At 37.2% G+C, this 24,737-nt stretch overlaps 1 long non-coding RNA gene across 6 annotated transcripts in view; it reads right to left on the bottom strand.

Moving 5' to 3' along the window:
• LOC114142039 (uncharacterized) overlaps positions 1–24,737 on the bottom strand; it is a 126,394-nt gene that overhangs the window by 2,832 nt on the left and 98,825 nt on the right. For all 6 annotated transcript variants that reach the window (XR_003594948.1, XR_003594944.1, XR_003594943.1 and 3 more), the window contains one exon: positions 14,406–14,452. This is a non-coding gene — a long non-coding RNA (uncharacterized LOC114142039). The remainder of the gene's footprint in view (positions 1–14,405; positions 14,453–24,737) is intronic.

Raw genomic sequence — 24,737 nt, 5'->3', positions numbered from 1 at the left:
CACAATGCATATTGAAAAAGTCAAGCAGTTGTTCTAGTGCTTTAAAGTGTTTGTCATTACGGTAGTACTGTTTCTTGAGGTGGTACTTCTGTGAAGCCCTGCATAACATAAGTTATTGGGAGGTGGGTTGTTAGCTTCAGTGTGGTTAAAATTTTGCTAGCTTTGCTCTGACATTCAGAGTAGAGTCACTGCTGTTTTGGAATAAAACTCTTTGATAAATTGTTCTGTAAGTGAAAGAAGAAAAAAAACAAAACTATTTCCATCTTTAACACATCGGACTGGAATAATGAGAGCCATCAACTACAAGATCTGCTTTGATTCTGGTGTTTCTTTCCCCTCAGGGTATCTGTCTCTGTACTGGACACATGATAAGTACCTCATAGTTTTCCTACTCTGCATTTTTTACAAAAACAAAAACAAAAAAAGCTTAACCATTATCTATTGCCTTGAACTCTGTGAAAAGATAATGGCATTAGAAATTCTTGGAAGCTCACTCTGAGAACATTGCTCAACTGGAAAGTGTAAGCTCTACTCCGAAACAAGCCTGAATGCCTCTGTGAAATGAAAAGAGCCCCGTAAATCACCACTCTTTAATACTATGTCATTAAAAAAAAAGAACTGACGCATAAATCACAAGTAGTCTGCATTATTCCCAGGGGGTATGTGTGCTGTGCTCTGTCATATTACATTTCTTCCAACGTGTCAGTATGGCAGGCTTTACATCTGGATCAGTATTATTATGACAGTGTGAATATTGAGCAGAGTATGCTGCATCATGCGCTATATGCAGTGCATTTAAAATATGTAAGGCGTACCTTATGCCACATATGGTAGCAAACTAAGCTTAGATCAATACAAAAAAAATTTGGTGGATTTATTTACACAAAATTTTGCGTTGATTTAATTTATTTTACAATCACAAATTAAAGATAATATCCTGAAGAATAGACACAGAAGCTCACAAGACTTAATGCATACTATACATCTTCATAACTGGGTCTCGGTGTATTAGCTCAGACTGATGACACTAGATAAAGTCACAAACTCGAAAAAAGTAGAATAGCGCTTGGCAAGAGGCTGATTTAAGTGGACAAGGAATAGCATGGCATCAAACGTATTTCCATATAAGCCAATCAAATCATTGATGTTGCTGCTTTTTTTAAATGTGTAAAATGGAACAGGTAATTGGGGGTATTAACTGGCATAAGCTCCAGTAGTATGATGAGAAAAACGGTACCACCACAGCTTCCCCTATAAAGACGTCATGACCAAACGAGCCTGTAAAACAGAATATATTGTGGAAGTCATCAAACTTAAATAAAGCCAGATATTCAGGATTTATGCTTAGAACAGCAATTAGACAAAATTACCCACCAGACTGCCTTGCTCATGTTTCAGACAGTCAGACAGTTCAGCTATATCAGGGTGTGTCATCAAACTGCGAGCGCTCCAGCAGTGACTCACCGTGACAAATCCGAACACTCGAAAACAAGAACAAACATCGTATTGTCTTTAAATTTCAGAACTTTAAAAGAACGTAGCCTTTTAAAAATCTAATCCATCTAATATGTCTTCTGTGACTCTACAAAATAATAGAAGCAATATTCAGGACACTTGGCATGCGTGTCATCTGAATGAAGTCGACCACTTTATAGTCATTCAACATTCTGAAGTCTCAATGCAGTTTCTCTTTGTATAGAATAATGTAGACAAAGATATGAGATCAAAGATAACAAGAAAAATGACAAAACAACTCCGGTTGCAGCCTTGTACTGCCCGTTTCCCCTCACTGTCGTTCTTGCCTTGCTGTTTTCACTGCCTTGTCCTGCTATTCCATTTTCAACTCATTTTGCTGCCTCACTTTCTCTCCACCTTCATTCTTTCTCTCTTCCCTCATGAGGCAAAGACACAGAGGCTGTTGTTGTGCTTGCAGTCTGACACTATCAGCTCATAAATCCCTGTCAACAGCTTGTATGCCTCCTCTCCTCCCTCCCCTTCTCCATTCCTTCCTCCCCTCAGTGGTGAAGGAGTGGAGGAACCCAGTGACCCACTGGTGGGGGCTCGTCTGACACAGACAGACAGATCAACCTGCTCATTCTCCTTTGTACATTTTTTTTTTTGCTGGCTATAAATAGTTTCAGTTAATGGGGATTTTTGTTTTTCTGCCAAAGGGTCTGAACTATGAAATTCCAAATGTATCTTCAGGTCTATATTTTTATTACATTTCAATGACTCAGATTGAGTCACTGAGAGGACCGTAGCCTCCAGCTTCCGTCTCTTGAGATAGTTCAGAACGGATTTTCACGTGTATTGATGAGTCTCATCTTCTCTATTAGGGGGCTTATTCCAGACATGGGCTGCTCGTTTCTCTAAAATGTACATATTATGCCTGTTTTTTTTTTTGCTGACACACAAGCCTAAAGCTAGACACTTTACCTTCAAGCAGCTGGAGAGCCAACCAATCATATTTTTGGGTCTTTGACATCAATCCAGTTGTTTAAAATTAGGTATTTTCTTACACTGAATAAAATCCGATACTTAACTTAAAGTTGACAAAAGAGAAGAAATGTGTGTGCTTAAAAATAAAATTGATGCAAAATAAAACATCTCAAAGGTACTTCACTCACCAATATCATTCCAGACACCACAGTCTCATTTTTATGCTAGCTATATACGAAAGCTAGCATAATGTTGTGACAACCTATCAGATGAGACTTCAATTTTCATTTTGTTCTAGACATGTATGTGACCCAACACAGACAGCTACAGTCTTAAATAAATCGAGTCTTGCTCCTCCTGAGGATGTTTTTAACCCTAGTAGTTTAACTAGAGTTAAACTATTAACCCTAGTTAATAGGATTAGTAGTTTTTTTTTTTTGTTTTTTTATTATCTTCTTACTTCTTCTGATTCATTTTGTAAAATATCTATGGAAGAGGATTAGGGCCACTGAAAAAAAAAAAGAATTCTGAGATTACAGTCAGAAAGTCAGAATTCTGAGATTACAGTCAGAAAGTCAGAATTCTGAGATTAAAGTCAGAATTCTGAGATTACAGTCAGAAAGTCAGAATTCTGAGATTACAGTCAGAAAGTCAGAATTCTGAGATTAAAGTCAGAATTCTGAGATTACAGTCAGAAAGTCAGAATTCTGAGATTAAAGTCAGAAAGTCAGAATTCTGACTTTAATCTCAGAATTCTTTTTTTTTTTTTTTTTGGTGGCCCTAATCCTCTTCTGTAAATATCTGAATGTACTCAAAAAAAAGAAGAGTATAATCTGTTCTCCTGCTTGAACCTAGCACTGTTTTGAGCATAAATAACCATTGATGTTTGGGCTGTGCTCTGTGACACTCTTGTACATTGAGAACTTTCTGTATATTTCTGGGTACACAGTCATCACTGCCTTCCTAAGGAAAGAAGCCATTGAGTGTACACATATACAATGCTCCACTTGTGAAAGTAAATTTGTAGGGCTTTTCCTTGCCACTCAGAAAACAATTCTGAATGTTACACTGGAGGACAGGACTTAAATAATTGATTAAATAATTGATAAAGAAAATGAGCCACTGGGTGTCACAAAAGTCACTTTTGTCAAAAAGGTGTTCATTACCTTAATTGCAAAATAATGTATACATATACATGGACTGGATGCTGAAGGAGAAAAGACTAATATGGGAGATTCAAAATGTGTGTGAAATCACCCAAAATTAGGTTAAAACTACAAATAAACTTCTTTTGAATCTTTGTTTTTTATGTCACATTTCCCTCCTTTAACTCAAGCATGGGCGCTGCAGGATAAAGGCTTAAAACTGTCAATACAGTTAATAAAGTTTGTGTTTTTAGTTCTGATGTGGCTTTTATTTAAATGGATGACAGAGGTCATAGTAGCACGTTAAGGTTTTCAACCATAGATTACTTTATATGTGATAGTTTATGACATAAAGAACACAAACCGAGGACAATGCGAGTCCTTGACTGAAACTGTGTGAAGGAAAACCAGTTTATTTTAGTATTTTAAAAATATTACAGAAAGAAATTTTTATGCACACAATTTATTCTTTTCATCTATGAATACAAGGGGTGGGGTGGCATCTACTTTGTCTGCAGCTATTAGGGACAGCTGTGTGAGGACTGGGCTGCCTGTGAGTGCCTTGAGTAGCAGCACTCCCTTCATATTGAGAGGTATGAGGAGGAGCTTGAATAATCACTAAAGTTACCATTTTAGACTTAAACTAAAGTATGCTGGATCGTCATACATCAAATTCAGTTCAAATCTAAGTTTACAAATCCCCTCTGCAGCATTTCTAATCTGAGGTGTAAAACATTTTTTTGAGAATCTGTGATTTTTTGTAAAAGTAATACAAACACAGTAGAAGAATGCACAACCCCTGAAGACGCTGCTGAATCTCACTGAATGTCTTTAACATGCTTTCTAAATATCCTAAATTGATGCTTGCTTTCTTGGTGAGAAAGTGACATTGTCATTTGCTCAGAGAATAACTGTTTCTTTTATGTCCAATTACAAACACCTAAAACAGTCATTTCTCCCCAATTGTAATTTATATATTCCTAAACCCCCAGATCAGAAAGATTTCACACAGGTGTGGGCAAACATCAAAAACTTCCAAGACTGTAGATAAAAAGACGAACGTTGTGTCTTCACATTATTCCTCCACCTCTGTGTCTCCCTTTCTCCCTGCCTCGTCTCTCTTTCCCTCAGGCAATGTTTGCTGGCAGACAGTCACTGACATTGGTTTCCTGTTGTTAGGGGTAAACACCTGGTTAATGAGGTCACGCAACACACCGACAAGAAAGAAAAAAACGCCACCGAGTCAAAATTCGCAGCCCTCGCCCAGTGCATGAGGATATATACGACAGACTCATAATCAGGTCGTGCAGCCACATACATGAGGCACAGATACACAGTCGCAAACAGAGAGGCAAATTTTGCAAAGCAAGCGTCGACATGAATGTATACAAACACATACAAAGCTGCTCATGCATATGCTTGGCACAGAATGCTAAACAAGCATTGAGCCAACCAGTCTGTGTGAATTGCCACACACAGGCTTGTTAAATTATAAAAACACACACAGTACAGTGCTGAGGTGAAAGAGAAAGAGCAAAAGCCATGACATGTTCTATTCTTCTATCATCCATAATATGTTTATTAACCACCTATAGAAACCAACTCCAATGTCATGGTTTGTCGATATGCTGCTTTTGAGAAATCTTGAAGAATGAACAGCGGAAGATCATTCTGTGATGAAACGTAGAGCACAGAGTCATCTGTGACTGCAAAGGCCTCCATCGCTGCAGGGGAACATTTCAAGCTGTACCTGTTCTTGTACTGGGTGTCCAAACAGCTGCCTTTGTTGCTAATGTTCTCAAAGTGTCAGGACAAGAATGTCGTCACAATTTCAGTTTCAGGCAAAACAGAGGGGCCGAAGGGGTGCGAGGGCATGCACGTGGCTGTCAGTAACAAAGACATGTCAACTCTGAATGATTAGTCGTGGAAACATGGAGTGAAGTACTGTGCTTTTATGTGTGATAAGAAGACAGCGAGTTCATGTTATTTTTTGCTTGCTCAACAACTGTTTGATAAATGACTTGTACTTTTACTCTGACAGGTTTTGTTCAAGAACATAAGGTCAAAGCAGAGTTTCTGTTTACGGAGGATCACTGACCAACTTCCAGGCATGATGTACATCACCCATGTACAGTACATGTCTTGATAAAGCATGTGTGGTTACCTGGGAAAACCTAAGGAAAACAAAAGCCCAAAGGGTCATGTCAAAGAGGATCCTTACATGACGACCGACTACATACAAGTTAATGAGGCTATTTACACTGACATGGTAGGGATGTAGTGGTACACAAAAATCACTGCCCAGAATTTATGCCAGCGTTGAAGTCTCAGATTGGTCTTATTTGGGTATGCCTCAATCAAAAAAATAATTGTTTTGATTTCTAAATTTTATTTGGTTTTATTATGTTTTAAAACTTAATGCATAAACCTTAGTTTTGTTTGTTTTGGGTTTTTTTCAGTGAAAAAAAAGCCAATGTCTGTCTGTTGATTAAAGTATTTCCACCCTTTGGTTTTAACTGTAGCAGCATGCGAAACCTTATCGTTCGCAAACAGATCTTTGTGATAGATAAGAGTCCTCGCCGTTTTATTTTGACGTCACTTTTTTAAGGTTGTCCTACACAATATTGCATAGGTACAGCTATAAAACACGCTGCGTGTATTCGGTACCGAGTTAAGTTTCACATGGCCATAGTCTCTTAAAAACAAGAAATCCATTACATAGAACCTGTTTGGCAGCAGAAAGTTTAGAAAAGTGACACATTGATCCCCAATTTAAAATACAATTTTTGAACAGATAAGAATGACTGTGACATGCATCAGTCAGGACAAGAATTCAAAGACATTGCTAAAACATACACACAAACACGTGAAATCTGTAAGGAATTACATTTTTTCTGCACTTTATAAATACCAGAGTAGTAGATATAGGTAGTGAGGTATTTTTGTATTTTGAACATGACATGGGAATCACATTACTTTAGGAATAAGTCCTCATAATTTCGCATCTTATGAAGTAACACCAGAATAAATGCCAAACATGGCTGACACAAAACATGACAGATCAGCTGCTTTATTCTTTAAGCAGAAATATCACTTCAATGCATAAGTTCATAGGTGCGTATTGTAGCAATCTATTTTAAACTTAAGACAATTACTATATTTATAAAGGAGGCACTTTTTTACATACACAGTTTTTTTTAATAAGCAATAATGAAATAGTTATGCCTCTACTTGTAAGAGACTCTTGTGCTCGAGCTCAAGCTGTCGTTTTACATGAATCTGAACTGAGAACCCTTCATTCATTGATTGTCATGAGTCATAATTTGTGTCATGTTTGGCAAAATAGAAAAGTATCAATCATTTTGTGAAAATAGGCGTATTGTGTAATTTGAAAAAAGATCAGGTCCTGTTAACTAAAACATGGATATTGCTTAAGATGAAACTTAAATGGAAAATTTTCTGAGATTCCATTTGAATCTTCTATCCATCAACAAGTAAAGGTTTGGTGACATAAACTCAGAATCTTGTTTTTGATTTAGTTTCAACTCTGTTAGAAAAACAAATAGACATTGACTGACCCTTAATTTCTGCACTAGAAGCTACAATTACTATGGAGCCATCTTGGTTACTTTTTCAACATCAGTCTAGTGTTGTTCTGAGTCTGTTTCAATTAAACTTCAAATGTCAGCAGGAGTGTCGAAGAAAACACAAACCAAAACCAAAAATGAAAAAAAAAAACTAACAAATTGATATCAATGCATTCTATACTGTATAGAAATTGTCTGACAGTGCAGACTTCAAAAATTAATTGGGGAATTAATGTCAAAGGACACAACGCTGAAAAATCCTTACAAATGTAAAAAAAAACAAAAAAAAAACACTTGCCAACAAATCTAATTGTGTTATGTCTGTACAGTGACTGTTTAGGAAAATATTCAATTTTAGCTTTTTTTTTCCTTTTACTAATATATTTAGAAGTAATGTAACCTACATTTTGTCTAACATAACTGTATACAACTGATAAAACAAATTTTCAATGCAACACAAATTAAATACGCCAAGAAGCATGAAGCTTAAACAATGACAATGAACACCAACACCTAATGATGTTGGTATTTTTTTAACCTAACAAACCATGTTCAGTCAACTTAATCATAGTGATCTGTGTGATAATTTTACTTTATCATAAAAATAATTTCTAGTGCACAATATCATGTATTAAAAATCATAAGAGGAATTTCAATATGACCGCAAAGTAGATCATTCCCTACTTAATTAGTTTTATTGTAAATAAATTGATTATTTAAACACAGTTTTAAATGTATCTATTCATAAGGCTTTAAAATAAGACATTGTTTTCTTAGTTCAGACTGACAGTTCATCCCCACACCTTTATATATCAAAGCAAGGCCGTGCAGAAACCTGTGGAGGGGCTGGGGCTCAAAGTAAAAAAAAAAAAAAGGGCACATTGAACAAGATCTTAAAACACCGTACAACAACATAGCAACAACCCATATTAATCAAGAATTTAATTGGGAAATTTTTAAAAATAAAATTTAATTTAATTAAAAAAAAAAAAATCCATCATCCATTTATTATCTACAGTAGTGTGCACAAAGTCTTTTTATACTGTGGGAGGAAGCCGGAGCACCCGGAGAGAACCCATTAATGCACCTGGAGAACATGCAAACCTCATAAAGAACCAGGCTGGGATTCAAACCCAAGACTTTATTTGCTGCAAGGCAACAGTGCAATCACAAAGCAGAGGTTGAGCACCAGAGAACAAAGGAGATGATTGCTGATTTCAGGAGGAACAAGATTAAATCAAACCCAATTTCCATCAAATCTCCCAAGGTCCAAAGACCTATCTTGGTCCAGTCTGTTGTCCAGACAAACACTGAGGTGTTCATAACAACCATCACTTCTTCTCCCATCTAAAAACTCAACCTCTGCTTTAGTTAAAGCAGCGGTTGAGTCTTTGGACTCGACCTCTGAAGTTTCCCCAGCCGGGGAAATTTCTTTTTTGGGATCAGAGAAATCGTTCCCTGGGACAGATTTCTCTTCTTGGGTCCAGTCTTCTAAAGCTGCTTTTGTTAAAGCAGAGGTTGAGTTTTTACATGGGAGAAGAAGTGATGGTTGTTGAACAATATGAACACCTCAGTGTTCATCTGGACAACAGACTGGACCAAGACGAAATCAGGAGGAGCGTGACAAATGTAAAATGGTGTCATTTAAAATGTGGTGCAACAAAATTTTTCTGTTTGACGTCTGCGCAAATGTTTCCTAATTTCGGCGCGACGTCTTTCCTCCTCATTGCAGATGTTGCAGCCAGGTAAGATAGGTCTTTGGACCTTGGGAGATTTACGGTAATTTTCCATTACGAGATGGGTAATGTCTTTTAATGTAGAATTTGTTAGATCTTTGGATTCAACCTCTGAAGTTTGCTCTGATGTTTGCTTTTCTTCCCAGTAAACTTCCCCAGCCGGGGAAGTTTCTTCACGTGTGTCCTCTTCTGAAAACTCAGTTTCCTCTGAGTTTTCTCCATTGTTTGAATTTTGCTTTCCAGCCGGACAAACATTAAAAAGATAATCGTCGTACTCCATATTCTCGTCTTCATAGTTAGTACTAGTGTCAAATTCAACACCAGGAAATAATGTGGTGATAGCTTTCCTCACTCCGGTGGTTATAAGATAACCGACGCCAAAAGACAAAGGAAAAAACAGGGTGGCTGCTAAGAGCTTTTCCATGTTAAAAATCCTTGCAAAAAAGAGTCCTAAGGTCAAAGTGCTTCTTGTAGAATACCTGATGTTTTGAGATGGAAGAATTCATAAGCCCAGATGTTCTTTGATCTATGACATATGTGACGCCCACGGGTGTGTGCTCACAATAGAAAAAAAGGAGCATGCATTTCTTTGACGATGGGTGTAGTAATGGTGTTTCACCAGTAGGTGGCGCATGGAGACTCTGAGCTGCCTGTTGCTCTGCGGTTTTCTCATAAGCTGAGAGAAATTGGAGCAACACAGACTGCGTCTCCCATGTGCTCATTTTCATACATTTTTCAGGTGAGAATAACCTGCAAGTTCGTTTTAATAAAGTACTGTTTTTAATTATTTGGTACCGTTCGAGAAATGTTTAAGCAAATGCGTCAAAGTGTAAAGATATCGAAATAGTTTATTGTATTTCGGAGCCAGCAGTGGCTAGAGGAAGTAGCTAACATGCCGTGATGCTAGTTGGTTAGCACACAAGCGGCAGATGATAGCGGGATATGTAGATCAGGTTCCAGGGTTTATTTGTGTTACAAACAATGGTGAAAGGTTAAATTGTGACGTAATGCATTCACTTAATTAAAGTAGTTTGAATTCTAGTATAGTTATGCCAGTTTACAATAACTTTAGATACATGCCCATTAAATATGTCACCGTGTGTGATTAAATAGGCATATTAAGTGCAGTGAATTGAAGGTACATGTTACCTGAGGGAATTGGGACAAAATAACGAGGTTATTTGATTATTTCTGGTTTAAGGAATGCTAATGTTGATGTTTATGTCAATGATGGAATATGTTTAATATGTACAGTAAATTACTGAACTATAAATTGGGCTGTATTGACAGTTAAATGAGCTGGTTTGTTCAATAAATAAGCTGAGAGAAATTGGAGCAACACAGACTACGTCTCCCATGTGCTCATTTTCATACATTTTTCAGCTTTATCTGCTGCTGACGGGTCCGGAACCCTGGTACCCGTTACACATAGATCTAGGCCTGTCACGATAGCAAATTTTGCTGAGCGATTAATTGTCTCAAAAATTATTGTGATAAACAATAATATTGTTTGAAGATCTTTTTACACTGATTTAATGGAAATGACGTAATAATGCATGTGATTTCCTGCCAAAGTTAGATACACTTTATTTTCAAAAGAACACTAAACACTGGAACTGATAAACAAAACAACCAAAAACAAAAATAAAATGGATTCTCAGTCTCCATTAACAAAAAATGCACTGGAAAAAAAACTAAACAACATAAAGCCAAAGTGGAAATAAATACTGCATTCAACCAAAAGAGTGCAGATTATGAAGTCTGTATATTATGTTGCCCTTCAGTAATAATTAGATGGGCACATTGACTACCTGATGCAATAGTTCACATTACAGATTTTTTGCTCCTATTTTTCCCCTTACCACAATCTTAAAACGTTGGTCTTTCTAAGATTGTGTGGTGTGTTACGGTAGATCGTCGTTGCCGCTCCGATCTAAATCAGAGGTTTTCCCCACTGGGATCGTTAACTCAGCCTGTTGAATGTGACAGGTAGCCAATCAGAAAGCGCGGATTCTCCTCCGTGTTTTCTGAGGGGAAATTACGGAGGGGAATCCCAAACAGCTGACACTGCGCAACCCGAAGTCCAGCGACATTGGAGATGATACTGGAAACAACATTAATGTTTATTTAACATGCAAAGAATATAGAAATGACAAGAGGAGGAGTTGGAGCGAAATTGCTACCGCAGTTGATAAACCCGTAACTTTTCAGCTGTTCTTCGTTAACGTGACGTAAACAGGTTATAATGATTTTCATTTGGTCAGGACTTTACGCTGACACTAGCCACATGCATTGCAGGTAGACTGTAGTAAAGCATTGATTAATTCCTGGTTTTAAAATTAGTTCACTGGACTTGTAGCCATTATTTTGTGCCCATTGTTGGACACCACATGGCAGGAACGAACCCGATCGAACCGTTATACCTAGGATTTCTGTCGGCTAATGTGTGGTCTCAGGTTTTGAAAATGAGCCGACAATGGGCTGGCAGCTCTAAGATCGTGCAGTGTGCGCTGGGCTTTACACTAAGGAAATGAGGAAGGGAGGGTCAGTGGAGAGCACCGGAGTTGAGCCTTTTTTCATTCAGTCTCATTAGCTGAAAGAGAAAAAGGTCGGAAGAGACGATTAAAATGACGTCGTACGATTAATTGATTTATCGTTTATCGCGACAGGCCTACATAGATCTATGTCATAGAAATCGTCATAGCTACAATGAGCTCACTGTAGTTCTGGGGGAATGTCTTGCTTCTGATCATTGCTATGGAAACTGTCAGGACAGTTCTGACTCAAACTATTAACCCTTTGCAACTGCGTCACTTAATCATTTGAGGCAAATGATTAATCATGACGGATGTCGGAAGTGTATATTTCAGAAGGCTGGGGATTAAAACAGGGATTTTAATAGTTAAATATTAAGTTTAGATTGACAATAGTAAATTAAAACCATTAATTTAAGTAGGTTTCTTTATCATTCTATCAGGTTTAAAATTTTGAATCATACTTGACTTAAAAATATCTTAAAAGTAAATTAAATGTCACTTACAGACATTTGCTGCTGCTGTTGTTGTAAAATGTGACAAGAAATTTTGTCTGCTTGGAGAAGAGCTACAAAGAAATAATTTTGGTTTAATAATTTTACACGTTAGCATAAATATAGAATAAAGAATGATCCCAAAGAAATGATGGTGCCGCTCCATATTTGATAGGTTGTAAACAACCCACTCGAACACATTTGTTCTGTATGGTGTGGAAATGTAAGTAATAGACAGAATGTAATGTCTTCCAGCTTTTTCTGTGTAATTGAGAGCTTGACACCAACAGCAGCCCACATTGCTGATAGCCGGGAAAATGAGTCCATTTCTATGCTACCCTGTAAACTGGTTATGAGTCTGTTGGTTTTTCACTTTTCTTGTATTTTAACTATTAAACAAACTGGCAAACAAATGTTTATATCTGTTTTTAAAAGAATAGTAGTCTTCTCTGTCAAAACATTCTCTCAGAGGCACCAGAACCATGTGATTCACCGAAGAAGGTAATTTCACAAGCTATTCCTGGACAACAAGAAGCAGCCTGTATGGCATGTGTCATACAAGTGACAGGGACGCACTTGATGAATCATCAGCCCTGTTAGACAAACAGTCTCTCAGCAGTTTCAGTCAGAGTTCATCAGAATACAATCTTTTCTAATTGTTGTTAACAAAAATGCCATGGTTGTGTTTTTCAATGTCTTGCCGCTTCTGTCGTTGTCTGAGTGTGGTCCATGCATTTATTTGCTTTTGCAAAGGAAGTGGCTGACAGTGAAAAATGAGACCAATTCTAATTTTGATTGCCAGTGAACCAACGGCCCAAAGTATTTATGAGTTTTGACCAGAGGGACAGAGGAGAAGGCTTTAAGCATGAGAGTGTTTTCCTTATCACAGTTTTGAAAACGTGCCATAACATGACAGGAACCACTTTGAAGTTAGATTAGTAGGTTTGTTGGAGATGGACCAAACCTTTGAACAATGAAAACAGAATAGGCAAAATTAAATTAGTTAACAGAGCCAAAGGTGATACTTTTTTCTCTCTCTTTTTACTATGAAAATAGCCTTGTGCAATGTTTTGACATATTTTTTTATGTGACCAAGGTTTTTTTTTTCTAGCTTTCAACATGTAATTGCTATACATGAGAAAATCCAACCATAGGACATGATTTAAGGTACAAAAGAATGAAAACTAATTGAATTCCATTTGTTGTTTTTTTTACGATTTTAAGCCTGTATTGTCAGACAAAGAAAAACAGAAACAGCTGTGAAGTAAAGCTTTATATTTTTTCTGTTGACAGTTGAAATCTGTCCATAGAAAACATATTTTCTTGCGTTGATAATATGGAAACATTGGGTGTGAGTTTTACGTTAGCATGACAAAATCTCCCACAATGATCCAAATGTGAAAGAAGATCATTTAGCATTTATGAAAAACACATTATGATGAGCTCAATTTTGTTCTGCGTCTTTGTATTTTTGTTTGCGTTTACATAATGATCAGCAGAGCATATGCTAATCATCATTAACTAAACTAATAATGAAAAATCCAGCATTTGACTTTTTGAGTTGAGGGATTTGTTTTTATCAATGCAGATAGAGTGTTTGCATGCCAATAATTACCTCTAAAATTGGGTCAGTGTAAAGACATTTGACTGTGTATTTAATCTATACATACATACAATATATATGTATGTATATAAATACATAGATATATACATATCTATGTATGTACATACATATCTATGTATGTACATACATACTGTAGATATGTATGTACATTCTGCTTCTGAATACATTCAGAAGCAGAATGTATACTTCTCAATGCATACATTCAGAAGCAGTGGTGCCAATATGCTATTTATCCCAGCATAATTTTTAGCAATAGAAAGATGAAGAAGTATAAATAATTTACCATTTTATTTTAAAAATGCAGGACAATATGATAAACACACACACGACTAACATGGAAACACACAGGTTCACCCCTACATGCAAAATAAATAAGGCAAAATTTCCCACATTGCAAAACACAAAAAGGCCATTCAGTTAGTCTTTACTTAGTGACATACAAACCCATGGGAAGGTACAGAGTTGGAGCTGAGAACAGTGTAATTAGAGAGAAAGGAGGAGACAGACAGATAGAAAGAGCTTAACCCGAGGCACAGCAACAGGAAGAGAGACAGGGGGAAGGAGAGGTGACAAGGTTGAGAAAAATCTTCCCAACCTGAGAGAGAAAGGAAGCAGAGAACAAGAGAAGCAAGAGGCAAGTTGAGGATTAACGTGATGTACATTATTTATGCAATTATCTGAGAGCGTGCAGAAGCAATGAGTGATAAGGACATAGGCTAAAAGAAAATATGCATTATAGCAAGAAAGTCGATAAAGTGAAATGAATAAAAAAGAAAAGAACAAAGCAGCAGAATATGTTATGTGAATAAATATCTGAAAATAAGAAAAAGTGGCATCATAACTTACCATCAGCTTCTGTGTAGATGTTGCCACTGAATCTCAGTCTGCCACACCTGACAGAAAGAGAAGCATGTTTACATTCTCAGATTACATGCACCGGTTTGTGTTTCTGCTCTCAGGTTAAAAACGAAAGCTCACCCTGTGCCACAGGAAATGTTTATATTTCCTTTGAACATTATGCATGTGACAAAACGCCAAAACTTTATTAAAGTCAAGTCCGGTGATAAATGCTGTGCCTCTGAGATAAATAAGGGTCACCGTACCTTTCCAACACTCTGTATGTTTTATTTATGTGAAGTCCCCTGCAACAATAATGCTCCCTTTTAGGTCAAGCAAATGTCATGTGCACAACTGTTTCCCTTGGTAGGTGTGTCCTTGTGTGGTGGAGGGTCTGCGTGTGTGTGTGTGTGTGTGTATGCTTGCAGGCCGAGTGATGACACTGACCTTAAAAACTCCACCTGTTATTGCTGAAATGCACCACATTTGTGGCTAAGATACGTTTCTATTTGACAACTCTGCAGTAGCAGAGTATCTGTAGCACAACCGGATGGAACATATGCTTCAAATTTTGATTGTAGCTACCAATATTGTGCATCATATGGCCGGCAGCAATGTACATGTCAGTAGCAACATACATGTGAATAAAGTTGAACCTGAACTTAGGATGATGAAATGTGCACAGCGCCTTACAAAAGTATCTACACACTTTAAACTTTTTGGGTATTATCTTACAACCACCAACGAAACTGTATTTGTAACGTCTATATTTTAAATCATGGATCAAATAAATTTTGTGTGTAATTTTGACATGGATAGACAGTTATTGCTCTCAGTTTAAAAATTGAAAATGATAAAGTGTGCACAGTGTGCAATTGTATTCATTTTCCTGAGTCAATCACATTTGTCTGCAAATACAACTTTAGGTCTTTGCGTGTATACCTCAGCTTGCTTTACACACTTAGATACTGATTTTCTTTTCTTGCTGTTTACAAAATAACTGCAATTTTTTTTTCCAGTATTATATATTTTTCTTCAGTGACCACAGTTTCTATCATTTTCTTTAGGGGTATCAGAATAAAGGGTGCTAAATACACTTGCCCATCATACATTTCACATTTTTTTTATCTGTAAAAATCTTAAGACTACCATTTCCCCTCTGTAGACCTCTGTATTGGGCTGTTATGTACACTACCGGCAGATTATATAAAGTTATAAAGTTTGTGGTTGTAGCATGACAAAATGCACATAAAATGTGAACAATGGAAGCATTAAATTTGGTCTTGAGCTTATTCACTCTGCTCTCTTAAACCATATCACTTTTTTTTTACATTTTTACCATCAAACTCAAAAAATCTAGAGCAGATGTAACATCAGAAAATCTTTGTTAGCATAAAGTCACTGCAGCCAGTGACTTTATGTTCTCTACTTTCTTCCTGTGCTCTATTTATCACTCGAACGCCCAAGAGCCTTTTGAGAAGATGCTGATACACAAATTCCCATGGGCTCGTTGTGGTGGACTGGAGCCAGTGAAAACTGCATGCAAACATTGAGGCTGCTGCATCTGATGTGAACACAAGCAACCTAAAAGCCCACATTCACACATCTATGTGTACAATTGCGAATGTGTTTGGGGTTAAGTGAAGAAAAGTGAGAAAAAGTGGAGGGGTTGGAATTAGAAGGAGAGCATATGCCTGCGTGTGTAGGGGTGTGTGTTCGGTTGCAACGACTGGAGGGCGTCTCAAAAGCGTTACAGCATTAGATTTATGAGGGCATTCACAGAAACACTGGCAATAAAACAAAGATCTTGGTTCCTGTCAAAAGTTCATATTAGATCCCATTGTGGCAAGAAGGGAAGGAGGCAGAATACAAGCTTTGTGAGAGAGAGCTGGGTGTGAAAGAAGGAGGTGAGACAAGAGGTCAAGAGAAAAGACAACGAGCTGAAAAAAATGCCAGAGAGCAGAAGAAACAAACAGAAAACATTTTCAAAGAAGGGGAGAGAGAAAACGTCTCATGACAAGCAAAATGAGGAAAGGGGCCATGGGGAAAAATTCTGAGCTACCAAGAGAAACAGTCAGCAGCTCTGCTCCCCTCCTTCAGATTCTCCACCCCTTGGTTTTTAGTTGCCAAGTCAACACCACATTATGGGTCCCTGGGTTTTTTATAATGGCTGGGTGTGTTCTGATCCTGCAGTAAAGCCATCAACAGTCAAATTCCAGTCTTAATTAGTGGTGGGAACAAGAGTGAAAAAAAGGCAAATCAGCTGAGGAACAATTAAACATTTCAAAGGGGAACAAAAACTGTACTTTCAGGCAATATTTGAAATTATGGGATGGAATTGTAATGCATCTAGCTCACAAAATTGCCGCTTTTAACGAATGCCACTTTTCAGCACTCTGTTGTTTCAGTTAAAGCTGGGTAATAAAAGTACAACTTAGTGCTGTCAATCTGTACTTGGTGGATGTCAGCAGTCAAATCAGTGAAAGGCACTGGTTTTAATTGGTTTCACAATAAAAAGACTTAAAATCCTGCACAAAAAAAATCATTTTGAGATTAAACCAAACAGGGAAGGGGAAGTTGAAGAATGATAGACCTGTACCAGCCATTATAAAAAGCCATTATTATGGAAAGAAAACATAATCTTTAGCAGCTTTTTAACAGTTTATACCAAGGTTGCACTGTATTTGGCCTCTTTCTCTTTCCTGTCAACTCTGACCTCCTCAGGAAAGAGAAGCATATTGTAACATTGCCACCACCACGTCAAGAAAAGATGTTACAAAAAGCCAACAATCCTTTAAATCTTCAATTAAATATTACATATCTTCATGTCCTACCATCACAAGGGAAGATAGAAAATACATGACATGTTGACTAGCATAGGAAGACATTTTTGGTCTGCAGATGAGGTGTTTTGAGTCTTGTTAAAACCACACAACACCAAGAAGTAAAAAGGAAGAAGAAAACACTTCCAATACAAGATGCAAAAGCTGATTTAGATATTTTTTTTCTTGTTATGGAGCAGCTGTTTGGCATTTTGCTTTATTTCACTGTGTGTTTTCTCTGTCAATGGGTAAAAGGTTCTTTGCCAGAAGCAGAAAGTTGCACACACTATAAATCACACAAGACGTATCATAGCTTTTTAGTTTGTAGAGCTGTCAGTTCAAAGGCAGACTCTCACATGTGGCAAAGTGATCTGGCAGTATAGAGTATCATATACAGCATAAAACACAAAACCAGGGTTTGCCCCTCTGAATGTTGACATCAGCTGCAAGCACCAGTTTTATATTTTTAACATTCAGCCCAGTGCTTGGAAAGATTGAACTTAGATCGGCTCTGGAAACATCATTTATATTTACTTTGCACTCATCCACCAGAGCCCTCTACCTTATAATTTCCAGGAATCGACTTTTACTGTAAAGCAGCTCCCTATGTTATGGTAGAAGTCAGATGTGCAGACCAGCTGCATCACCATGATGTCAACATAGTGGAACTCAACTCTGTCCCTTGAGGAGAGAAAGGGTAAATTTATATTTGATTGACAAGTGGTGAGTGAGTTTTCTGAATACAGAATGCATGCTGACAGCAAGGAATAAAGCAGGGAGAGGACTAATTGTGACGGATTGGCTTTACCTACTGAGCAATTACAGTGAGATTAATTGCTTACTTGTCACTTCATTGGACTGTTATTAGCCAAGAAAGCCGTCTCTGGAAAGCATTTTAATGTGAGCTAATTGACATAATTGTTCTGGAGATGACAGAAATCCTGTGGTATTACAGAACATTCAATTTTCCCCAAATAATAAACTTAACAGTAATTGACAAAATGTTGCAACTCAGAGAAAGGATGCATCAGCAAGAGGTGACAGCCGGCAGGCAAAATAAAAAAAGGCAAAAAAAGTGTGTGTCTATGCAATGTGTGTGCATGAAGCTGAGGTCATGGAAACTTAACTGTCTGTGTTATGGACGGAGGATTAGCCTGGACATGCCCTCACATTGGCTGGAATGCCTTTTCATCCCACAAACACACATGATGTGCACACTCATGCAAACACAAGGTCAGGCGGGGTAAGTAGAGCTGGGTCTGAATGACCTTGCAGCACTGCTTCTTTTAAGCATGGAAGATGTACAGTACCCTCAACTATGATTCCCTGGGTAAAAATACTGTATGTAAAAGCACTGAAAAAAAAAGAATCTATTGTTTCATCTGTATATTCTCAAAAAGAAAAAAAAAAATTAATATTTGGAGATTCGTTCAGTTTCTTTAAAAACCTCAATTTTAGAAAAATAATTGTTTTGAGATATATCACCGGTCACTACAAGTGGCAGTCCTAAAATGAATGTAAATAAAACATGTTTTCAATTTGAAATGTTAAAGTGATCATAGTGTCAAGGGAACTATCACATAGTGAACAGTAAGTTCCTGTGGGGTACAAATCTGATGTGACACGGAGGTCAATTTATCCTTGAAGGTCCTCAAAATGGGGAAGACAAGCGTACTGGCAATTAAGACAAATTATGTTGATCTTTATAGGTCAGAAATTTGCTACACAAATATGGCTACTTACTTAATCTTAACTCATTTTTACAGAAAAAGTGACATTTTTGACATTTTCTCATGTCACAAACACAGACCTTGAACTATTTGAACTTAAATTTTGCCTGATAGACAAACACAAAGTATCATTTAATAGTAAAGTAGAAAAAAAAAACAATGTAATATTGATATATTTATACAAAGTAAAATCTGAAAAGTTTTCCAAGCATTCAAATCAGCTTTGCACATCTAAAGATGGAAATGAAGCACAAGCACAGACAAATTAGACAGAGCGTGTCTGTGGAAAAAAAGATCTCAAGTCTTTTCAGTTGGATTTAGATATGAGCTTTGACTGGGCCATTCTTGGACATAAATATGCTTCGATCTGGACCATTCCACCATAACTCTGGTTGTAATTTAATAGCTTAAAACTAGATTACAATAAATGTTGATATTGTTTACTTGTTTCATCTTCTGCTTCAGACTGATTTGAAATGGCATTTTATTTAGTTCCAGAATGCCTTAAGTGTAGTCTAATGTATAGTTAATAAAAGCATATGCATAGTAGATTCTGCATTAGTGAGCATGTGTCCTGTTGAGCACTACACAAACTCCAACAAGATAAAATCCACCCACCATCTGGAAAAAATTACAGTGTGTTACAGTTAGGCATATCTTTCCCTCAGTGAGCAGGAAATGGCTTATTTCTCCCGAGCACAGCCAGTCCCAGCTGGGGAAGTGGCTAACCACATGAAACTAGTGCGATCCTGTCTGTTTACACACAGTAATTTGCACAGGTGAGAGAGCTAAGGCTTCTGGGATGAATGCAGTGGCCTTGTTTAGGCCCTACCCAGAACCAAGAAACTGATGGGATTTTTGTGGAAGTCATGAATTCATTTCTTTCATCAAATCCAGAGATGGACTTGCTTAGGTTCTAAATTAAATTTTCAAAATGAACATTTGATTCAGAGTTATTTCTAGCTGAAAGGTGTTTGCTATTAAATAGCAAATATGTGGACTTTTTAATCTGATTTTGGCTCATCTGAATATATGAAGGACACCCACACACAGCAGTTTATTAAAATATTTTTGAAACTACAGATAAAAGTGACTTTTTCTTTCGACATGTGAATAACTAGAGGCAGAGGAGTGGATCAATAGTGTGTCCATTCAAACTAAAAATGTAATTGGTTTGATCCTGATGCAGGGGTTGTTGGAGGCACTTTTTCATACATAATTTAGAGTTTTGAACACAGCGTTTTATTCAGCTCACAGTCTCTTTACTAAAAAAAATAAGTCTGTTAGGCACCATAATTATTCAGCTTGTTGTTATTTAGGCTTCGTTGCTTAGCAATCCATCTACAAATTCCAACATTACACATTAAAATAACCAATAAATCCAGCAAGATTATGGATGGAAATAAAAGCATAAAAGACAACAACAACAAAAAAACTCAGAACATGGAAAACATGCCAGCACCACACAAAGTAGAATAAGGTCACACTTCTTACTTGGAAAAATTATTGACAAACTAAAGAAAAACTTCAATATCTTCATACAAGCAAGTGTTTTTCATGGTGATTTAACATAGTTCAAACCTTTGCTGGAAACTTACAAAATCAGTTTTAGGAAAATGAGAAATGCAGAATGTTTTACTAATTTTCTTCTTATCAATCCAAAATAATTGAAACCAGCCTTTATTTGATCTTAACCCTTGAGATTTTGTTGCACCACTAAACAAAATTTACAAATAGCATATGTACATGCAATTAAACCTAGTGAAATTATTATTTTTTTAGAACTCATGACAAACTTGAGGTTAGATGTTACCTTAGAAAAATCTACAAAACAGTCTGCAATAATTCTTTGTGCCCACCAAGCCCAACCAAGAAAACTTGAAGTTGTTCCTGTACTGCTCTTTGAGCGACTTCCTTTTTTAACTTTCCTGTATCAATTTTTATTGGAGGTTAAAATATTGATCAATTTAGATTTTCTTTCATCATTTTACCCATCATTTCTACCGGCTGCATATTTGCCTCTAACCTGAGGTTATTGCATTTTGTGCCAACCTTTCCCCGCTCTCCTGTCCTCCAATCTCCTCTCACAGATGCAGCCATCCCTGAAATTTCCTGTTCTTCTTTAGATGTGATTGTTAACGTCCACTTGCCATACCATACCAACTGGCCTTGATGTTTTGGACTACTCTCCATCAACGTTTTGCCATATCCCATTTTTTAAAGGCTCTTTATCCCATCTGTGTCCATCTAGGTCCTCCGCAGCAGGAATGTTCCATAGGCTTGGTCAAAAGTTGTTAAATACATTTAAATCTAAATCAAACTATGTGCTCTTACAATACAAGCTGTGCACAACACAAGTTAGTGGTAGAAGTCTAGATTATTTTTTCTTTTAAACAGCACACTTGTAATCTCTTTCCAAAATGCCACCCTGTCAGTGAGTTTAAAACTCATTACACAAACAGCACTAATATCTCAACCATAAACTGCTGTCTCATTATTTCCTACCATGGCATATATGTTTTGGCTTAAAAGTACAAATTTAAAGCTGCAGTACATAACTTTTCAAGAAAATCTATATTATTTTACATATTTTTCAAACTGCTACTATGTTGTGACAGTATGGAACAGATAATCTGTGGGGGGGAAAAAGTCAACCTCCTCCGCTTTCTCCCTCTGGTCCTACAGCCATCTGCACAAATACACTTTTCCCAGTCAGAAAAAAAAAAACAATCAGAAAGAGGAGGAGGGTCTTAGTACTGTGAATCATGCTTCTGTATGTGCTGGTCACCCTCCTCCCCTTGCTCTCTGCTGTGATTTTAAATACAAAAGAATGCTTGGCAAACTAGCATGGTGTTTCTGTAAACTGGTATTTGCTGCAGTGTAAATGTGAAGGAAAATAATGCTGGATTCTCATTTACGTAAGTCACTGTTTCTTTCTACAGCATTAAAACTTGTGATAAACACTTAATAGTTACTCAGGAAAGTTGTTTCATTTACACATGGAGTGTCTATGCATAATAAACAGTTTAACAATGTGGTCTCCCTTTGTTTCTGTTTGAAGAAGGAAACAGCTTAAAATACAAAGATGTTGTGTCACCACAAGTAACCAGGCAAATGTGATCACACACGATGCAACTTTGTATGTGACGGGTAGTGTATTCAGTGAAGGTATACAACAAGATGCACACCACCACACACTCGGTAACACACCCCGTCAAACATCCATCTCCCACTTTCGTATTTATTTTTTTTCTGGCTTATTTATGCAGCCATTCTTTCAAATCTAGCTCACACCCGCTCGTCTCAGAGAGCAGCTGGCCTTTCTTTTCAAACCGTAAGATTTCATAGACCTTGAGCAAAAACGGAAGAATAGGCGAGAGGGAAAGAGGGAAAAAAACAACACACAGCTAAGGTAATAACCTGATTTCGCCTCAGTTGGTTTTGATTTGGGAAAGGAAGAGTGTGTCAGAAAAACAGCAGGCTCTCTTCTGTCTCAGTTCCATGCCAGATTTTGAGAGGGAGAAGCGAGGAAGGGATGGTGACGCAGAGCGAGAGGAGGAACAAAACGAACAAAGATGGAGAAGGACGACGGATCGCACCCATGTGCCAATAAAATGAACTGAACTGACACAAAGAAGCACATATTACTGCAAATATGAAAGTTCTATTGAGGGAGACTCGAACAGGAAGATAGAAGAGGAAGGTGGGAGGGTATTACCGATGAATGAAATTTTAATAGCTCGGAGATCATCTGTACCCAGGAGCTCAAACAAATATAAATCCTGCCTTCTTATTTGAAACTTCTTTTTTTTTAAATGCGGCAACATTACTTTTTTTTTCATACCAGGGTGAATTTTAATCATTCTGTAGACGTAACACTCAAAAGATTGGAGAGACACTGAAAGTAAGAGAGGCAGGGACAGAGAGGGTTATGGGTAAATGCAAACCACCATCGACACAGACACATTTGAATCCCCCTTCCCCCCCCGACTACTCCAGGTGTCTGTATTCACACACGAGGAGCATTGGAATTTTAAACTCCTCCTAAAACATGTGTCAGCCCTCACCAATCTGTCATCCTGCAACGCCCTCACAATAGCAAGCTCACAATTAACTTAAGCAGGAAAAATGTGCCAATTTAGCCCCAATTTCCTCCTTACAGCATCAGATTTTGTTTCAAATGTGTATTTTTTAGCATAATCTCGAGGCGTGCCATTTTCCCTGCCAAACCCATCTCCATATCAACAAGGATGCCCCAATTTGCTGATTTTTGAAGTACATCCCAATTCAGTGCTTAAAACATTTTATTTCAGGGACTATATTTGGTTCCAGTCTGGCTATGTTCTGGCACGAAAAACTGTTTTGGAGAAGAAGCGAAGCTTTGCCATTTAAGGCACATTACATTACAGTTGCTAGCTATCCAATCACACATTTTAAATAAATCACAGCTTTTAAAAACAAACTAGTATCAAAATAAAAGATTTTGTTTAGTTATGATAATAAATGTAGAAAAAGAAAGGCTGTTTCTTTTAAAATATTGCAATAATAGATCTATTTCTGCTTACAATACTGTTTAATTTCAATTAACGCAGAGGAAGTCTAGTGATGAACAGACAGCCCTGCGAGGAATATGTTCTCTGCAACTATGTGCAGCAACACAGATCTACAGAGCAAACATGCATCCTGAATGATCTGGTGATGGTCTGTATTGTATGATGGACGATCACACTGACAGCGCATTTCAGGTCTGGGAAAAACGTATTCAAAGATTTGAAGCAGTCAAAAAGCAGAAACAACCTGGGCCAAAACAGACTCATTCTGTACTCTGGGGTGATGTTTTCTTTCTCTAACGACTTGAAAAAAATAAATTATGTGACTAGCAGCAGCAGCAGAGATATGCAAAGCTGGTGATTAATTTAAAATAATGAAAGAGCAGTGTGTGGGATTACACTGGAAAAAAAATATAAATGAAAAGCAGAACTCTTTTTTAATACAGATTGTCAGAACCACTTAGTCTAGGTAGCTTTAATTATAAATCAAAAACTAGGAGTTGAATTGTTTATCTTGGATACAGTCAGTCTGTAGCCATCAATCTAGATTCCACAAAAATCATTAAAGAGAAAGAGAGCGATGGAGACTGAAGTGTCTGATTTTAACAAAGACTTTTAATTAAAGTATTTATCAACTAGGGTATGACGTGCAGGTAATAACTTTGTTTGAAGATAGTCCAATCAGATCAATTTGTGGCTTTTTAGTGCCTTAGGACAGACTGCTAAATTAACACGTCCTGGACCATGTCCGAAAGTTTTCCATGAGGAGCCGCCATCTACGTTTTAATGAGCTCCCACCTGTATATAGCTCAGTCATGGCCTACTCAGTTTACCGACAATAGATGTTGATGACATACAGTATGTGAAGTGGGGTCAAAGAGCCAAGTTGGTGAGTAGGTATGGAGTGGATGGTCGAGCACAAACTGCACTGCATCATAATTAGTTGTGATGTTTTCTATTTTTAGGCACACAACTACTTTAGGCTGGAAAGATGCAAAAATAGACTTAAGTTTATAAATTTATATAGCTTATTGTTAAAAAAACCCCAACAATGTAGAAACATCATTTCGACAAGACACCAGTGTAAATTGTATGAGAGTGAAGCTAGAGACAACCATCTTACAAACCAGTAATGTCTAATAAGTATACAAGTGATTGTATTTCATTAGGAAAGGAACCTGCCTCTTATATTTGTCGCATTTCTGAACTCTGATTTTGGTAAATAAAAAATATATTGCT

The sequence above is a fragment of the Xiphophorus couchianus genome, chromosome 3, assembly GCF_001444195.1.
Source record: "Xiphophorus couchianus chromosome 3, X_couchianus-1.0, whole genome shotgun sequence".
NCBI classification, from domain to species: Eukaryota; Metazoa; Chordata; class Actinopteri; order Cyprinodontiformes; family Poeciliidae; genus Xiphophorus; species Xiphophorus couchianus.
The sequence above is the reverse complement of the archived record's forward strand: the minus strand, read 5'-3'. Positions and strand labels throughout refer to the sequence as shown.